Source organism: Loxodonta africana, chromosome 18 (assembly GCF_030014295.1).
Source record: "Loxodonta africana isolate mLoxAfr1 chromosome 18, mLoxAfr1.hap2, whole genome shotgun sequence".
NCBI classification, from domain to species: domain Eukaryota; kingdom Metazoa; phylum Chordata; class Mammalia; order Proboscidea; family Elephantidae; genus Loxodonta; species Loxodonta africana.
The window spans coordinates 65,567,969-65,587,642 of record NC_087359.1 but is presented as its reverse complement, the minus strand read 5'-3'; the positions used below and the strand labels follow the sequence as shown (position 1 = coordinate 65,587,642).

The following is a 19,674-nucleotide window of genomic DNA, read 5'->3' as shown; positions in this document are numbered from 1 at the left end:
TACGGGAAAGCTGGTGCCAGAGCAAGATGATTTCTGCTTCTTGTTTCAAAGCCTCTTGACTGTCCTTTCTGCCTCATGGACTTCAGCAAAGCCGCCCTTCTCGATCTGAGGGGTTGACCTAATTTTCCAGGCTGAACTGATTTCTCCTGAGGGAAGCCTGTCTCTCATCTGCCCTTCCTCCACCTGGGGTGCAGAACTGATAGTCACACCCCAGAGTATGTACTTCTCCAGCTCAACTATTCATTCATTTGAAAACATTTATTCAGCCTCTTTGGGGTGCCCAGCTTTGTTGGGCTCTGACAAGTGTCAGAGAAGTATTGAGAAAAACAATATATTCGAGTCCTAGTTTGGCTACCAACCACCTACAGAACTCCAGGCAAGTCACTCCCTCTCCCTGGGTCTCAGCTTCCTCATCGATAAATTGAGAGGGGGTGAAACTGATGGACTTTGAGGACCTGTTTCATGTCCACAGGCATAAAATTCTGTGGATGTGCCCTTAATAGTTTATATTCAGGTTGGAGAAAGGAAACTCTGGCACAGAGAGTTACAATGCTGGGCAGTAAGGGCCCTGGGGACTTAGAATAAGAAACAGTGCCTGTGGCTCGGATGTCAGGGGATACTTCTGGAAGGAGATGGAGTTTAAACTGAAGAATAAGGTGGATTTGGGTGTGTGGGAGGGTAGTGTGGGTGAAGACAAGGTATCAGTAACCACACTTGATGCAGAGGGGACTTAGGGAAATACAAAAGAAGGAAAAAGCTGCCTGTGTGAGTTTTTAGTAGAGGAAAACATCTAAGAGTCAGCTTCCTGAGACTCTGACACCTCTGTGCCCCTACTAGCTAATCTTGAGGAAGTTACTCAAATTTTCTACACTTTGGTGTCTCACCTGTAAAATGGGAGAATAGTAGAATCTGCTTCATAGAGATGATATGAAGACCAGATGCGTTAATGAATGTAAAGCCCTTAGAATACTGCCTGGCATACAGCAAGTACTAGTTACAGGTTGGCTATTACCATTATTGTCTCTCAGCAGTGCCTACTGTGTGCTGAGTTTTAGGTTTTGCTCTAGGGTCACTATAAGTCGGAATTGACTCGATGGCAACGCATTCACTCTCCTGACATGGATTTAAAAAAAAAAAACTTTTTAAAAGAAGAAGCTATTTTTAATCTCTCCATTCTCCAGGAAAGCATGAAATGACCTTTGGTCAACTGTAAAGAGACATTATCTTCAAGTTGCTAGTAGCTGTTTCAAGTAGAGTTGAGAATACTGGATAATATCCTAAGAATATCATTGTTGTTACAGTATGTGGTTAAAACGAAAAAGAAAAACAAAAAGACCCAAAACTGTTGCGGTTGAGTTGACCCTGACTCATAGCGACCCTGTAGGACAGAGTAGAACTGCCCCATAGGGTTTCCAAGGAGTGGCTGGTGGATTCAAACTGCCAAACTTTTGGTTAGCAGCCGAACTCTTAACCCCTGTGCTACCAGGCCTCCATGTGGTAATATGTGGCCCTATTTGATGTGTTCCTGTTGTTTAGCAATGCAAAGTACAGTCATGCATTGGTTAATGTCCACTCTATGTACTGTGAAATAGAACTTCATGTGATTTGGATGTTGTTCAAACACCATACTACATACAGACAGTCACCAGGTTATAAATGTCAAAGTTATGTAGAACCAATCCCCTGTAAAGCCCATTACATTAAAAATTTGAGAGGGGGACCAAGATGGCAGAGTAGTTAGATCCTTCAGGTGATCCCTCTTACAACAAAGACCTGAAAAAACAAGTGAAACAATTATATATATGACAAGCTAGGAGCCCTGAACATCAAAGGCAAAGTTAGAAAACAGATTAAGCAGCAGGGGGAGGAAGAGATGGTTCAGAACCGGACCTGAGTCACCAGAAACTCTTAGGCGCCATTCCCTGGCCCAACCGTGGCAGGGCTTGCAATAGTGTTCCAGATGTGGTTTTCTCAGGGAGATACAGCTAGCTGCACAGCTTAGTAGCAGCTAACTAGTATGTAAGAAGCCCTAATGAAATGAGGGTTTTTACCCTGACAGGATGCCCATATATGCCTAGCTATCCTGGTCGTGTTAGCAGTGGGACCCTGAATCAGACGCGGGAGTTACAGCTTTGGGGATGATTCAGATCTTATTGATCATATTAATTAAAAAAATTGAAATGCAGATGAAGTAATGAAGTTTTTGTTTTTTCAATAAACAGGATCGTGAACTTCCAAGACTGATTAGAGGCCGAGTTCATAGGTTTGTGGGAAACTATGACAAGAAAAAGAACATTTTCAAATGTGTTTCTGTCAGACCAGCAACTGTTTCTGAACAAAAGACTTTCCAAGAGTTTGTTAAAATTGCAGATGCTGAGATGCAGTATTATACTAATGTAATGAGTGAAATTTAAACAATAGTGAAGGAGTTTAAATAGCAAAAGTTAAAGCATTTTCCTCTGTTATTGTTTGAATTATGGTTTTCATGGTTTTATAGCTACCATTTTCTGTATTTTACTTGTTGAATTAAAATATTTAAATCCCTTTAAATGTGTGAAGATTTTTAAAAGTAATTTTACTGTTTGTATAACATTTACTAAAATCCAACCATTTCAGTTAAAAACACTCAATATAGTAGGGATACATGATAGTACATCTGAGTCATCTGAAAAGCCAGCTTCAGGCTTAATGGAAGAATACTGGAGGTATCTCTGCTCAACTCAGGAACAAAACAAGAGTGCCCACTATCAAGTACTGTTATTAAACATTGTACTGGAGCTTTTAGTCTATGCAATTAATTTAATTACTTCAAATATTTAATGAGTATCTACTCTGTGCCAAGCCACTGTTTTAAGTGCTGAAGACAGACAAAGCAGTTAAAGTAACAAAAATCTCTGAATTTATGGAATTTATATTCTGGGAAAATTCACTAGACAAAAGAGAAAAACTTGAGTATAATAATTACTATTTGCAGAAGATATAACTGCATATATGGAAAACCTAAGAGACTCAACTGAGAAACTACTACAAAAATGAGACAATTTGGTAAGTCAGTGGAATAGAAAACTTAGTAAGCCAAAATCACCAGTGAGTATTATTTATATATGAGCCACAATCATTTTTGTGTAAAATGGAAAAAAATACCATTTAAAATAGAAAAAAAAAATCCAAGACTTAAGCAAGACTAAATAATGAATGTGGAAAGTATATGAATGAACTTTAAAATGCTACTGAAGGGTACAGAAGGAAACTTGGACAAATGGAAAGATAAATCATTTTCTTGGAGAGGAAGACTCAATACAAAGATACTGATTTTCCTCAGATTAATTTGTAATTCAGTAAATTTCTAGTTATGTAATTCCCTCTCTCTCTGTATGTAACTGATACTAAAGGTTATATATAAAAAAAGAAAGAATAGGAAACTCTGAAAAAGAAAAACATGAGGAAAAGAAGATAGTCTTACCAGAGATTATAAAGCTTTAAACATACTAGTTATCTCTTGCTGTATAATCACTTACTCGAAATCTTTGTGGTTTAAAATGACAACAAACATTGCCTTTCATAATTTCAGTGGGTCAAGATTTCAGGAAAGGCAGCTCTGGCTTGGAGTCTGTTAGGAAGATCCACTTCTAGAGTGTTTCGCTCAGATGGCTGGCAAGTTGTTGCTGGCTGTTGGTAGGAGGCCCCAGTTTCTCTCCATGTGGGCCTCTCCACAGTAGTGCTTGAGTATCCTCACAACATGGCAGCTGGCTTCCCCCAGAGTGAGTAATCTAATAGTGAATTAGGTAGAAGCTACCTTTCTGTGATCTACCTTTGGAAGTCACATAACATCACTTCCACCACATTCTGTTTGCTAGAAGTGAGCCACTAAGTCTGGCCCATATTTAGGGGAAGGGGAATTAAGCTCCATCATTTGCAGGAAAAAGTGTCAAAGAATTTGTGGACGTGTTTTAAAACTAACACATAAAGACATTTATTCATGCAAAATATGGTACTGGCTTATGAATAGAAAGACCAATAGAACAGAATTTAAAGTACAAAAATAGACTCAAGTATATAGAGAATTTGGTATGTGATAAAGGTAGCATCTTGAATTAGTGGGGAAGAGATTGATTTCTTTAATAAATGGTGTTGGGACCACTGACAAACGTCTGGGAAAAAAGTTGGAGTTAAACTTTAAGCTTTTTACGTATTTTTTCTTATTCTTTTGTAATTTTGTTTTATATATTTAGCTTTTTATCTATTTGGAAGTTATTTTTGTGTAGGATATGAGGTATAGAGGTTTAACATTATTTTTGTTCCCCAAGTAGGTGGCTCATTATTCTAACATCATCTCTTGAATAGAATGCTTTGAAATACTATTTTAATCATAAAATGTGATACAAACATGGGCCAGTTTTTGAACTCTTCACTGATTTTTAGCTATTATAGATAACCTGTCAAGGTTTTTTTCAAAAACATCCTGTTGGAATTTTGATTGGGATTGTACCAAATTTATAAATTAATTTGAGGGAGGCGATGTATTTATGGAGCCTTGGTGGCGCACTGGTTGAGAGCTCAGGCTGCTAACCAAAAGGTTGGCAGTTTGAATCCACCAGCTGCTCCTTGGAAACCCAATGGGGCAGTTCTACTCTGTTGTATAAGGTCACTATGAATTGAAATTGAGTCAACAGCAACAGGTTTGGTTTTTTTGGTTTGGACATATTTATAGTAGTAAACCTTCCCATTAAGAAATATGGCATGCCTGTTTATTTAGGTATTTAAGAAGTATCTTTCAGTGAAGTTTTGTAAATGTATTTATAAAGCTCTTTCAGATTACTTTTTTAAGCCACTGCTGAAGATAATATATTAAAACTGGCATATTCATTTATGGTATATCATCTGTACAGTGCTTTTGGAAGACATGATATAGGTAATATTTAAGAAAAGCCACACTAGTGATCATTTCACCCCACCCCATTTTTAGGACATTACTTTGTTGTTAGGGGCAGTTGAGTGGTTTCAGAATCCTAGTGATCTTCTGTACAACAGAATGAAACACTGCCCAGTCTAGTGCCATCCTCACAATCATTGTTACGCTTGAGTCCATTGTTGCAGCCACTATGTCAATCCATCTCCTTGAGGGTCTTCCCCTTTTTTGCTAACCCTCTACTTTACCGAGCATAATGTCCTTTAATGTCCTTCTCCGGGGACTGATCCCTCCTGATAACATGTCCAAAGTATGTGAGATGAAGTCTTGCCACCCTTGCTTCTAAGGGGTATTCTGGCTGTACTTCCAAGACAGATTTGTTTGTTCTTCTGGCAGTCCATAGTATATCCACTATTCTTCACCAACACTGTAGTTCAAAGGTGTCAGTTCTTCTTTGGTCTTATTTATTGCCCAGCTTTCGCATGCATATGAGGTGACTGAAAACACTGTGGCTTGGGTCAGGCATACCTTAGTCCTTAAAGTGACATCTTTGCATTTTAATGCTTTAAGAACGTCTTTTGCAGCACATTTTCCCAATGCAATGCATCATTTGATTTCTTGACTGCTGCTTCCTTTGGTGTTGATTGCAGATCCTAGTAACATGAAATCCTTGGTGTAATAAATTCCAAAGTAAAGAAAAGATAATATGCTTGAAGATATTCTTTGTGGCATTATCCATAATAGCAAAAATCAGATTCAATCTTATTGCACATTAGGGGTTTGTCTTAGGTTGGGTTCTCTAGAGAAGCAAAACCAGTGAACCGTATATGTGTGTGTGTGTGTGTATATATATATATATACATATACATACATAAACCAAAAACCCCGTTGCTGTGGAGTCTATTCCAACTCATAGCGACCCTATAGGACAGAGTAGAACTGCCTCATAGAGTTTCCAAGGAACGCCTGGTGAATTCAAATTGCTGACCTTGTGGTTAATAGTCATAGCTCTTAATCACTACACCACCAGGGTTTCCTATATGTGTGTGTGTGTGTATATATATACATATACATACATATATATATATATACATATATATGTGTGTGTGTAGAGAGAGAGAGACAGAAAGAGATTTATCTTGAAGAATGACTCATGTGATTGTAGAGGCTGGCAAGCCCTAAGTCCATGGGCTAGGCATCAGGCTGGAGGCTTCTCCTGTCTCAGGTAGCTGTAGGGGCTGACAAAACCAAGATCTGCCGATCAGACCGCTGGCTCATAGGCTACGGAGGATGATGACTCCCAGGATGGGCAGGTAAGCCACTAGCTCAAGTCCCAGGAACTGAAGGTCAGATTATGATGAGCCAGATGCAGGATCCAGAGGTAGAGTCCTGTTGGAACATACATTTATATACTGGAGGCAGGTCATATCCCCAAGGAAACTCCCTTTCAACTGATTGGCTGAACATTACAGATCTTATCATGGACTTGATTACATCATTACATAACTGCCAGAGTACTGAGAATCATGGCCCAGCCAAGTTGACACGCAACCATCACCGTCTACCCCATGTCAACTTACACCTGTACACATCTTCTTAAACCATACTTAATCTCTAAATAGAAACAATTATAAAGTCATACTTGCACATAACACGATACAACTAACATGAATACAACTGAAAATGCACAAGCTCCATTTACATCTTACATTTTATGAGTGAAGAAAATAAAATATTTGATGCATACATAAAAGGAAGAAATATAACAATTACAGTCCTCGTTCTGCAACTGATCACGTGGTTGTAGCTGGTATTTAGAATTACGTTCTTCCACCACCCATTCTGTATTTTTACCTCAGCAAGCAGCTGGTCATGCTTCTTTGCCAGGTGGGGTGACCCAAACTTTCATTACTGAGTGGTCTAGGCCATTAGTAGTCATGTTGGAATTGGGTTGCTGTAGTTTTCTGTTGACTTTAATCACAGGGCATGGTAGTACTAAGAGACACCCTAAGGGATCTCCTATCTCCCAGACATACTCTGCTTTACCTCCATTATGCAACACCAATCTTATTTCCCCTTGGTAGGCAGGATCAATCACACCAGCCGATAGAGTAACTCCCTTCTTTCCCTGTTGATACAGAGGCATGAGAAGCCCAAAGCGGCTCCTTCAGTTCAATGGAATGAGTGATGTATCTCCAGGTGGAAGCATTCCTGTCTTTGGAACTAAGACCTCAAGACCCACAGAGCATAGGGTCAAGGACACAGAAAGCAAAACATTTATGAGTGGATCACTAAAGGTAGTGAGTGGTGCCACTCTCATTTCCACCCCTTGATTCCTGGACCTGTGAATCTTGGCTATGGGAGAAACAGCACCATATGCTTATGGATGCTGGTTTAGAGCATATACAGCTTCCTGGAGAACATTGCCCCAACTCAGCAAGGTATTGTCACCTAGCTGATGTGTAATTGTGTCTTTAGAAGGCCATTCCATTGCTCCGTCAAACCAGCTGCTTCAGGATGATGGGGAACATGGTAAGGCCAGTGAATTCCATGAGCATAGGCCCATTGTAAAACTTAATTAGCTGTGAAATGAGTTCCTTGATTCGAGGCAACTTGTTGTGGGATACCATGACAGTGAATAAAGTATTCTGTAAGTCCATGGATGGTAGTTTTGGAAGACGCTTTGCAGACAGGGAAGACAAATCCATATCCAGAATAAGCGTCTATTCCAGTAAGAACAAAACACTGCCCTTTCCATGATGGAAGCAGTCCAATGTAATCAGCCTGCCACCAGGTTGCTGGCCGATCACCTCTAGGAATGCTATGTTATTGGAGACTCAGCATTGGTCTTGGCTGCTGGCAGATGGGCACTCAGCAGTGGCTGTAGTCAAGTCAGCCTTAGGCCAGGGGAAGATTGATGACAAGGATCTTCTCCAGAGCCAACAGAGACAGAAAGCTCTCCCCAGGAGTTGGCGCCCTGAATTCAGACTACTAGCCTCCTACACTGTGAAAAAATAAACTTTATTTTGTTAAAGCCATCCACTCTTGGTATTTCTGTTATAGGAGCACTAGACACCTAAGACATGGGAATTCTGCCAGTTGTTGAGTATGTCTATTCCAATCATGCATTCTGGAACTTGGAAAATCACTACCGGATGGGTTTGGGGACCCACTGGATTCACTGTGAGAAGAAACTGAGTTAAGACTCCATTAATAACCTGACCTCCATATGCCCCCACTCTGACTTGTGGGCCAAGGTGATGTTTTGGGTCTCCCAGAATTAGTGTCTGTTCAGAGCCAGTGTTTAATAATTCCTGAGAAGTCTGATTATTTCTTTTGTTTCAATGAATAGTCAGTCTCGCAAAAGGCTGTAGATGCCTTTGGGAAAGTCTTGGAGAAAGATTAACGGTATAAATTTTTGGAAGTGCAGTAGGGTCCTTCCTCAAGGGAACCCGACCTCACCTTCATTCAAGAGGTTGTGAGTATTTAAACTGGCTCAAGTCTGGAAATTGATAGAGGGGCTGTGACTCTCTTGTGCCAATTCAACTTAGACTGCCATTCACTTGACCTAGAATTCTTTTGTGTGTACAGGCCAAGTAAATATTTAGTAGATTTCCTATCTATTTTAGTTCTAGGGACATAGTGACTGAGTAGCCAATGCCATAAGTCCATACTAGTCAGACAATTCTGATTATAGCTTTGACTTCACTGTCCATTAATGTAACCACACCCATCTTGTCTTTGTTGATTGAGTGCAGCCACTTGGCTCCTACCACCCAGGGGTCCAATCAGACCCATTGTAGTTAACCCAGTGCAGTCGAGTCGATTCTGACTCATAGCAACCCTATAAGGTGTGTCAATTCAGTTAGGGCAGTTCCCACATCAAATCTGACTTACATAAAATGGCAATCATAGCAGTCTTTAAGGATGCTGGGGCTCCCTTCACAAATTTATTCCTCACTGTGTGGTAAAAGGCGTGTCCTCTGGGCAGTCCATGTTTGGGTGTGTGGGCCTAATCTGATCAATGCACTCTAACATCTCAATTTCCCTAAGCCTTTGGGCATCTTCTACAGTATACCAAGGCAGGTCTGGCACTTCATCTTGCTTTAGTGTAGGCCACCGTGTAATCCATAGTTCATTGAACCAAAAAAATAAACTATCAGATCCTTTCCTAACCTCTCAAGCTGAAACATTGATTGTAGAATCTGTGCTTAGTGGGCCTATATGAGTAAACTCAGACTGATTGAACTTCATGTTCCTTGCACCATTATATCATGTCTTCAACAGCCATCCCCACACATATTTCCTAGGTTTCTGTTTGTACATATTAGAAAAGTCAAGCAGTTCTTTTGGAATAGCATAACTCCTCCTGAGTTCAAGCGCCACATAAACTACATCAAAGTTGCCACTTGTGCCCTGAAAGAAAGCCTTATTTCTTATAGTAACAGAGCTGATATTACCAAAAACAAAACCCAGAGTCTTATAAAAGTGGCTGAATTACAATGCCAATTGAACTTCCAACCTTGAATAGTGTCTGAAGTTAAAGAGAGGCCATTGATTGGGAAGAAATGGGATCCTGAAACTTGGGATGGGGAAGTTATGGGCAGATAATCAGGAAGCTTGGGGACACAGAGCCCCTAAATTCTGTTGAATAACTCCTCCCAACAGGAACAGCCCTTTCACTTCCATCTGAAGAGATTACACCATATTTGTCTGCTTAGCCACCCTCCCCAGTAAAAACATTAGTACCTGTGTGAGAATGGCGTGGGGCTTTCATCTGACCTCCTGGAACTTCACAAATGGAAAAAAGAATCAAGATCAACAGCTGATTCCTATGAGACAGAGGTCAGACACACCCCTGCAACACCAGTGATGCGTATGATATATATATATAAACATATATACACATATATATATAAGGGCAAGTCAGAAAGTATTGCTACTAGAGTTCTAGTTCATACATGCACGAGTTTATTCCAAACAAAATGTCTTTAAATATGTCTCTGCAATCAGTGGATGGTGGCAGACAAGTTCTCTCAGTAGTACACTTATCTTAGTTTTGTTACGGTGCCTTAAAGAAAAAAAAAGGATACTTTTTGTGCCATGAGAAAAAAAAACAATTTTGAGGTCAGGGGTAACAAAATTCAAGTGGAGATCTTCCCAAATCATTGAAGCTTTGCAACAAGTTTATTGGAATGCTACTCATATAAAACAGCAGTTTTTAGACGGAGCAGGCATTTTTAAGACAGGTCAGGAAGACCTCAAAGATGAGCAAAGAGAGGGAAGACCACTCATAAGGTTTGGTAGCTGTTTTTTGGGGATTCCAAAGGGGTATTCTTGATAGATTTTTTTGAAGGACACAGGATGGTCGTGGGGGCTTATTATGCCTAAGTATTTTATTTTTTTACGGGTTATTATAAATGGCATTGTTTTCCTGATCTCCTTTCCATCTTTCTCTGTATTGGTATATAGGGATCCAACTGGTTTTTGTATGTTTATCTTATATCCTGCTTCTCTGCTGAATCTTTCTATTAGTCCCAGGAGTTTTCTGGTGAAGTCTCTTAGGTTTTCTATGTATAGTATCATATCATCCACAAATAGGAACAGCTTTACTTCCTCATTACAATTTGGATGCTCTTTATTTATTATTTTTTTTCTTGCCTTATTGCTGTAGCTAGGACTTCCAGCACAAAGTTAAATAGTAGTGGTGATAAAGGACATCCTTGTCTTGTTCCTGTTCTCAAGGGGAATGTTTCCAGGCTCTCTCCATTAAGAATGATGTTGGCTGTTGGTTTTGTATAGGTGCCCTTTATTGTGTTGAGGAATTTCCCTTTTATACCTATTTTATTGAGAATTTTTATCAGGAATGGGTGTTGCACATTGTCGAATGCCTTTTCTGCATCAATTGAGATGATCATGTGATTCTTTTATTTATGTGTTGGATTACATTGATTGATTTTTTAATGTTGAACCATCCTTGCATACCTGGCATAAATTCCACTTGGTCATGGTGTATTATTTTTTTGATATGATGCTGAATTCTATTGGCTAGAATTTTGTTGAAAAAATTTGCATCTATATTCATGAGAGATATTGGTCTGTAATTTTCTTTTTTTGTGGTGTCTTTGCCTGGTTTTGGTATCAGGGTTTTGCTGGCTTCATAGAATGAATTTGGAAATATCCCTTCGTTTTCTATGTTCTGAAATAGTTTGAATAGCACTGGTGTAAGCTCTTCTCTGAATGTTTGGTAGAATTCTCTGGTGAAGCCGCCTGGGCCAGGGCTCTTTTTTGTTGGGAGTTTTTTTTTTAACTACCTTTTCAATCTCTTGTTATGGGTCTGTTCAGATTTTCAACATCAGTTTGTGTTAGTTTGGGTAGGTAGTGTGTTTCTAGAAATTTGTCCATTTCTTCTAGGATTTCAAATTTGTGGAAGTTTAGTTTTTCACAGTATTCTGTTATGATTCTTTTTGTTTCAGTTGGGTCTGTTGTAATGTCTAGTGGCGGCTTATTCTGAAGACATTTTAAGGAAATTGAAAACTGCATTTGAGAAAAAGGCAAGGAAAGCTATGCCGAGGAATTTTTTTCCATCATGACAATGCACCTGCTCATTCTTCGAGGGTTGCAATGGCTGTCCTACTAGAATTTCATTGAGAAACCTTATCTCATCCATCCTACAGCCCTGATTTTGCCCCTTCAGACTTCCTTTTGTTCCCAAAACTCAAAGAACATTTAAAAGGAACATGACTTGAGTCCCTTGAAGATGTCAAAACTGCTGTTTTGATGCAGTATAAACCGAAGAGCATAGAATTCTTCAGGGGAGGGTTAGAGACATGGAAACACCACCTTCAGAAGTGTATAGACCTAGATGCAGGATATGTCGAGGAACAATAGCTTCAAATTTTGATATTTTTGTTTAATAAAGGTTTCTTTGATTTTGTATCAGTACTTTTTGACTTACCCTCATATTTAAGAGTACATACAAATGTCACAAAAGGTGTGACTCATGGACTGTAGACTTCCTGGTTCTTCATGTCACCAAAACAAAAGGCAAAAGAGGGGGGGTTACCGTACTGCCTGGGGTAATTCGATCCAAATCAACAAGGAGATATTGGGTTTCTCTACACAATGAGGAAAAGAAGGACTATGTCTGATATCCGAGAGATTCTTTGGGGGATGCCACTTAGTACTTCAATGTCCAAAATAAAACTCAACAGAGAACTACAGCAGCTCACTAAGCATTAGGAGGCATATATGCAGAGTGGTAGGGATGATGGAGCTGGTGGGGTGCCATTAAGGTTTTCCTAGAGAGGTAAAGAGCTAGAAGTAACTCAGTGAAATGGGAATTTGGGTTACCATTTCTATCCTGGTCTGAAGAGGAATCGAACATGATATGGGAGGATTCATTATTTCTCTGACACCAGCCTTCTACATATCTGCATTTGGTTGGGTCATAGAAGTCTGATCTTTGTTAGCTTCAGAGTTATCTCTTCTGGGGTTTGTTTCCTGGGGATTAGATTGCAATGAGAGATCCTTCTATAGTGAGAATCTTTACAAAACATCTATCTTTTCATGGTGGTACTCTGCTCAAAGACGACTGATAGCTTCTTGTTGCCCACAGGATAAAGCTTAAGCTTCAACACTACTAAGATATTTTAGGACATTAATATTCTGGTCCCTGCTTACCTTTATGGCTCTCTAACTATTCTCCTTCACCTTCCAAAATGTGCACTCTACCATACAGAACTACTGTCTATTCCCTAAACGGGCAATGATATAGCATGCATAGATGAGCTTTTCCTAACCCCACGCTGCTTCGAAGTATACTAAATGTATAATCAGTTGCTGCTGTAGTTCTCTGAGACAATTTGTCCTAGCGAAGTCCTGGGTAAGTGCTTTGTCTTTAATGAATTCCTCCAGGATCTAGACTCCTCTGGGTCTAGGGTCCCATAGGCCTAGGGAAATGTAGAACAGGAGACGCAAGAAAGGATGGTGCAGGCAGACATAGGTGATGATTACAGAGGGTGTTGCTTCACATGCCTATAGTGAATAAAGGGGAACGAAATCTTGGGTCCGGGTCCGAGAGTCACCCTCAGACACACTAGGTAAGTTGGGCAGGAGGGTGAATAAACTGGCCCCTTAGGGTCCTTCCTAACTGAGGGTCTTGAAAAGAAGAAGATGAGAGGTATCATTAATGGAGTAGCTGAGGCTAATATGCTGTATCAGTGGCAGCATCTTTCTGGTTTGTGATTCTTAATAACTGTCTGGAAACCAGAGGTGGATTCACTTGTTTCCCAAGGAAGCAAAATTCTGAGAAATCAGATGCTCCCCCTCCCCACCACTGCAATACCCGCACATATGTCCAAGTGTAAAAAATCTGTTAGTGTTGCTGGATTAAATAGCATTGGTGAGTGAAAATTCCAGAAGTTGGATTCATTTATGTCTCTTTAGGGAAGGAACTTTCCATATCCCTTAATGATCCTCTTCAGTTCTCTTAGTTTGGAGGCATACTGGGGTATGGATATCTGGGGAAGAACTGGAAATAGGTCCCATGGGTAGAAAATGTCTTTATTCCTTCTCTCTGTCAGGTTTATTTTTTCACATCGATACCACTGAATCATGTGGATATCAACACAGGAGTGACATGACAGCACGGATGTGTGTACTAGATTGTCTGTTTTAGGATAGAGAATGGTGTGGTGAAGTAGGATAATATTTCCCATGGGTCTCAGGCAACACGGAGCTCTGGTGACTCAGTGGTTAAAAGCGTGGCTGCTAACCAAAAGGTCGGCATTTCAAGTCCATCAGCTGCTCCTTGGAAACCCTATGGGGCAGTTCTACTCTGTCCTGTAGGGTTGCTGTGAGTCAGGATCAACTCGACATCAACAGGGTTTTAAGCTGCATCCAGGAATTAGATAATAAAAGTGTCAAAAACAAGTGCTAAGTGGTTAAGGTTAGTGAGTTCTTATTCTGGGAGGATTTAGTAGTGGTTATTATAACAACAGAAGTTTTTGATATCTTCAAAGTTGGAGGAATGCATGTCTCACGACAGCGAATAAACATTTATGAAACATTGGCTACATGTCAGGCACCATGCCAGGTGCTGGTGCTGCAACAGTCAAGAAGGCAGACATGGCCTTTCCTGCATAGAGTTTACAATCTGAAAAGGAAAAAGCTATAGTAACCCCAAGTGCATGGAGTGCTATGGGCACAAGTACAAGATGCTGTGGAAACATAGCAGTGGGTTCTGACCTAGCCTGGGAGACAGGGAAGGTTTAGCTGAGTAAGGGCATGTAATTTCATATCTGAAGGACAAGTAGGATTCAGCCAAGGGAAGAGGGAGAGAGGGAAGAGGATGCTAGGCAGGAGGAACAGCAAGTGTAAAAGGCTAGAGGCAAGAAATGATGACTTTTAAGTCCGGTATTTCTGAACAGTGGTGTGTAAGTGTGATTTTGCAGCCAGATGAGTCTGTGCAAGTAGGCAAGGGTCAGGTCGTGAAGCACCTTTTGTGCCCTCAGAGGAATTTTGCCTTAATCTTAAGGGCCATGGAAGCTACTAAAGAGTTTGAGCAGGTGAGAGAGATGATTAGTTTTTCATCTTAGAATGCCACAGCATGAATGAAGGGATTGAGGGGGAGTGAGCTTGGGCACTGGGACATGTTCTTGCAGATACTGTCTCAATATCCAGACAAGGTATGATGTCAGCCTGGTCTAGGGTAGTGGGAATTAGGGTAAGGAGTGGATAAATTAGAAAGAGAATTAAGTGGCAGAATCTGCAGGGCTTGATGATACATTGGATGTTGATAGTAAGAGAAAGGAAAGAATGAAAGACAACCCTCAAGTTTCTACTTGATCACCCGGATACCTTTTACTGAGATACGCAATACTGGAGGACACGCAGATTAGAGAGAGGCAGAGTGAGATCGTGAGTTTAGTTTGGGATAGTTGAGCTTAAGATGCTTGTGATATATCCATGAAGACATAATGACTGAGAAACTGGTAATGCAGTTCTGAAGGCGATAGAGAGATCTACCCAAGAGAGTTAGACTGTAATCCATGCCATAGGAATAGATGTAGAATTATAAGAAAACAGATTTTAGGAAAAAGCTCCATGATACACCAACATATAAGGTACTGTTAGGGGAGAAGCCAATTATGGTTATTGAGAATAAATGGCCAGGAAGGTAGCAGGAAAACCAGTGTGATCACACAGAAGCTAAGAAATGAGAGTGTTTTAGAAGAGAGGGAAGAATTAATATTGTTCATGCTAAGGAGAAATGAAGAAAATAAGTCTGAATAGTGCATCAGATTGAATGATATGGCACATTTCTGATTACAGAAATTGTTATTGTTGTGGGTGATGAGGGTGAAGTAAGTGTTGTTGCAGAACAGCTAACATGTTTCTTTATACTCAGGTTCTTAATGGATGCTCTTATTTCTTCCTAAAGCTACAAGAGACAGGTCATGACAGGAAGGAATCAAACTGGAGTCTCAGACTTCCTCCTGCTGGGCCTGCCTATTGAGCCAGAGAAGCAAAACCTGTTCTATGCCCTGTTCCTGGCCATGTATCTTACCACCGTCTTGGGGAACATGCTCATCATTGTCCTCATTCGCCTGGACCTCCACCTCCATACACCCATGTATTTGTTTCTCAGTAACTTGTCCTTCTCCGATATTTGCTTCTCCTCTGTCACAATGCCCATATTGCTGCAGAACATGCAGAGCCACGTCCCATCCATCCCCTACACAGGCTGCCTGGCCCAGATATACTTCTTCCTGTTTTTTGCAGACCTGGAGAGCTTCCTGCTTGTGGCCATGGCCTATGACCGCTATGTAGCCATCTGCTTCCCCTTGCACTACACCACCATCATGAGCCCCCAGCTCTGTCTTTCCCTGGTGGCACTGTCCTGGGTGCTGACCACATTCCATGCCATGCTGCACACCCTGCTCATGGCCAGGTTGTGTTTTTGTGCAGACAACTTATTCCCCACTTTTTCTGTGATATGTCTGCTCTGCTGAAGCTGGCCTGCTCTGACACTCAAGTTAATGAATTGGTGATATTTATCATGGGAGGACTCATTCTTGTCGTCCCATTCTTACTCATCGTTATGTCCTAAGTAAGAATCATCTCCTCCATCCTCAAGGTCCCTTCTGTCAGGGGCATCGGTAAGGCTTTTTCCACGTGTGGCTCCCACCTCTTCATGGTGTCACTGTTCTATGGGACTGTTATTGGTCTCTACTTATGCCCATCAGATAAAAATTCTACTCTTAAGGAGACTGTCATGGCTATGATGTACACTGTGGTGACCCCAATGCTGAACCCCTTCATCTACAGCCTGAGAAACAGAGACATAAAGGGAGCCCTGGGAAGGGTCTTTCATAAAAGGACATTTCCCTTTTCTCTATGAAATTTTTATGTAATCTTACCCAGTAGAGACTCTGATATTGCAATGTTATTTCGGACTTCTTATTTTAGAAGAATGGAATGTTTGTTTAAAATGAAATATTGCAGAATCATCTAGTAAGTAGGAGAGATGAAGTGGAGCTGTCTTGTTGAACTAAGAAGTAGTTCTCGGTGACATACTGGCAAAGTCTTCCTTTTTTGTCATTCCGAGATGATCCTGGAGAAGCATAGTTTTAAATGATCTTATTGCCCCCAGAAAAGACACGCTATTTTCCTGGCTCTTGTTTCTTGGTGGTGTTATATGTTGTTATTTTTTTTAACCAAAACTCTACTCAAAATAATACGCTGTCCCTCCGAATCAATACTGACTAAAACCCAAACATCTCAGCCTCTCAGCACCGCTCTTCCAAATTCTGTTAATGTCCTTTCCTGTACAAGTTTTCACTTCATTCTGTCTCTTAACCTTTTTGCCCCTGATTTATTTTTATGTCTACATCATCTTTCTGCTGTGATATGAACCTGGAAGAAAGTTTCTATCTCCTTTGTTAGAAGAGTTTATTTTGTCTTTATCTGGGAGCTAATACCTAGGGGTCCTAAAAATTACTAATACCTAGGGATCCTAAAAATTACTTCCCCAGGTATGAGGAAGGAAGCCAGAAGTTGGTAAACAACCTCAGTCTTTAAGGATGTCTCTCTGTCGATATTTTGTGATTTATCAACAAAGTTTACATCCATAACGTATTCTACCCTTGTGAAGATTGCATAAAAGGAAATCTTATCACTTTTTTAAACCAAACCAAAACAAACAAACAAAAATCACTACTTTACAGATTGAAAAATTGGAATTTGATGACTTGTCAAGGCCCTAGAGTGGGCCAGTATTGTGCCTACTTAAGATCCCAGACTATCTGACTCAGGAGTCTCTTCTGCTCATTTCCCCCCACCTTGCAAATAAGGAGAAGGGTAATTCATTTAAAAATCTTAGTTCCGCTTATGACGTGGTCTAGGTTTCCAGTCTTGCTCCATCTGTGTCCTCATTTTTTTCCTTATTTGATGCCTCCAAATCCATCATTTCAATTCTTTTGTATATTTTGTTGCATCCAAACCTCCATCTGCAGCCCAGACCTTTCTCCAGATCCCAATTTTTATTCTCATCTGTCCAGTGGACACCTCTACTTGCTGATCTATAAGCCCTTCTATCTTAACATGCACAAAATTGAACATTTTACATTTCCTCTCAAGCCTTCTCTTTTTTCTATATTCCATATCTTGATTCATGATGTTACTTTCCACTTGGTTACCCAAGTAACTCTCTCTCTCTGTAATTACAAAACCAGATTATTTTTCATATAGTTTTTCTTTTTTTATTTAACATTGTTTTCTGATTTATTTTAATATTCTCCACGTGTTATGTAAGGTACATTAGTTAGTATGATGAATAAACTCAAATGTAATACAACAAAAATTTTTTCTTATGTAAAATCCATTTGGCATTGGGTGTGAGAGGCACTATGTTTCATGCTGTCAGGCTAAAGGAGGCTCTGAGTTCTTCAAAATGTGGTTGCCAAGGTTGCCTCAGGTGTTGACATTCAGGTGTAAGAACACAGAGAGTAGAGGATCACATGGAAAGTTTTTATGGACCAGGCCTTGAACTGATATATATCACCTTGACCTTCACTTCATTCTCCAGAGCAGGATCACATGACTCAATGTAGTTGCAAGGGGAAGGGGCTGCGAAAGTATTTGTTAATAAATTGTTATATTCAAATCTATGCTACAGAATAGAATCATGAGTTTTTTATACAGTGTTTTCTTATGTTTTTGGAGAAATTTTACACAGCAAATAAGGTCCCTAATTGATAATTTCTATACAAATTGTTCAGTGACATTAGTTACATTTTTTACAATGTGTCAGCATTCTCTTTAATTGTGTTTCGGTTGTTCTGTTTTCAGTGCTCTAGTTTCTCTGGCCCCTTATCTTCTCATCTTTACTTTAGAATAATTGTTGACTTTTTGTTCTCATATACATGGTGTCTTAATTTTCTAGTGCTGCTAAAACAGAAATAGCACAAGTGGATGGCTTCAACAAACAGAAATTTAGTCTCTCACAGTCTAAGAGGCTAGAAGTCTGAATTCAGAGTGCCGGCTGCAGGGGAAAGCTTTCTCTTTCCGTCGGCTCTGGGGGAAGTCCTTGTCATCAATATTCTCTGGTCAAAGAGCTTCTCAGTGCAGGGAACCTGGGTCCAAAAGAAGTGCTATTTTCCTGGCTCTTGTTTCTTGGTGGTATGAAGTCCCTCTGTCTCTCCTCACTTCTCTCTTTTATATCTCAAAAGAGATTGACCAAAGACACAACCTAATCTTGTAGGTTGAGTACTGCCTCCCTAGCATTACTGCTTCTAATTCCCCCTCATTAGTATCACAGAGGTAGGATTTGCAACACATAGGAAAATTAGATCAGATGACAAAATGGTGGACATCACACAATACTGGGAATCATGAACTGGCCAATTGACATGTTTATTGGGGGACACAATTCAATCCATAATAGAAGGTTTTCACTGGGGCATCGTACTCATGGATAATACCCTTTTTTTGTGTGTGCCAATCTGTTGTTTTCACTAAAAGGTGACCTCAGGGGATAGTTTTGGTTCAAGTTTAAAGAGCATGTCAGGGAGATAGTCTCAGGGAGTCAGGACCATGAACTTCTGATGTGCACTTAGCTGTATTGGCCACATTATTCATAAAGCAACTGCAAAGTCCAGAAAGGAGGGACCATAAAATTTATTAATTCATTGTTCAGACATATTATAAATTATATGGTTCCATTCAATTTTATATAATTAAAATTTTTATTTTGAAAGAATTATAGACTCACTAGAAGTTTCAAAAATAGCAGTACAGACAGGTTTTTTGTATCTATCACACAGCTTCCCCCAATGTAACATTTTATATAACTATAATACTTTATCAAAACTAGGAAATTGATATTGGCACAATACAATTAATTAGACTACAAATTTACTTGGATTCTACCAGTTTTTGCATGCACCAATTCTTTTTTATATGTCTTTGTGTACGGTTTATGACATCACATGTATAGATTTGTATAACCACCACCACAATCAAGATACAGAATTGTTCCATCACCGCAAAGGGACTCTCTAGTTTTACCCCTTTGTAGTCCAAACTAGAATATGTTTTGAGAGTGAAAGGGGCACAGAACAGCAATACACTAGAACTGTCCTGGGCAAACTGGTATATATGGTCATCTTGAATTTACCTTACATAAATGTAATTGTACATGCTCGAAAACCAATAAGAGGTGGAACCAAGACGGCAGACTAGTCAGATGCACTAAACCATCC

The 19,674-nt window shown here is 39.9% G+C and overlaps 1 pseudogene; it reads left to right on the top strand.

Moving 5' to 3' along the window:
• Positions 1-15,282: 15,282 nt before the first annotated feature.
• On the top strand, positions 15,283-16,313 carry LOC135228045 (olfactory receptor 1E5-like; annotated as a pseudogene).
• Positions 16,314-19,674: the final 3,361 nt, after the last annotated feature.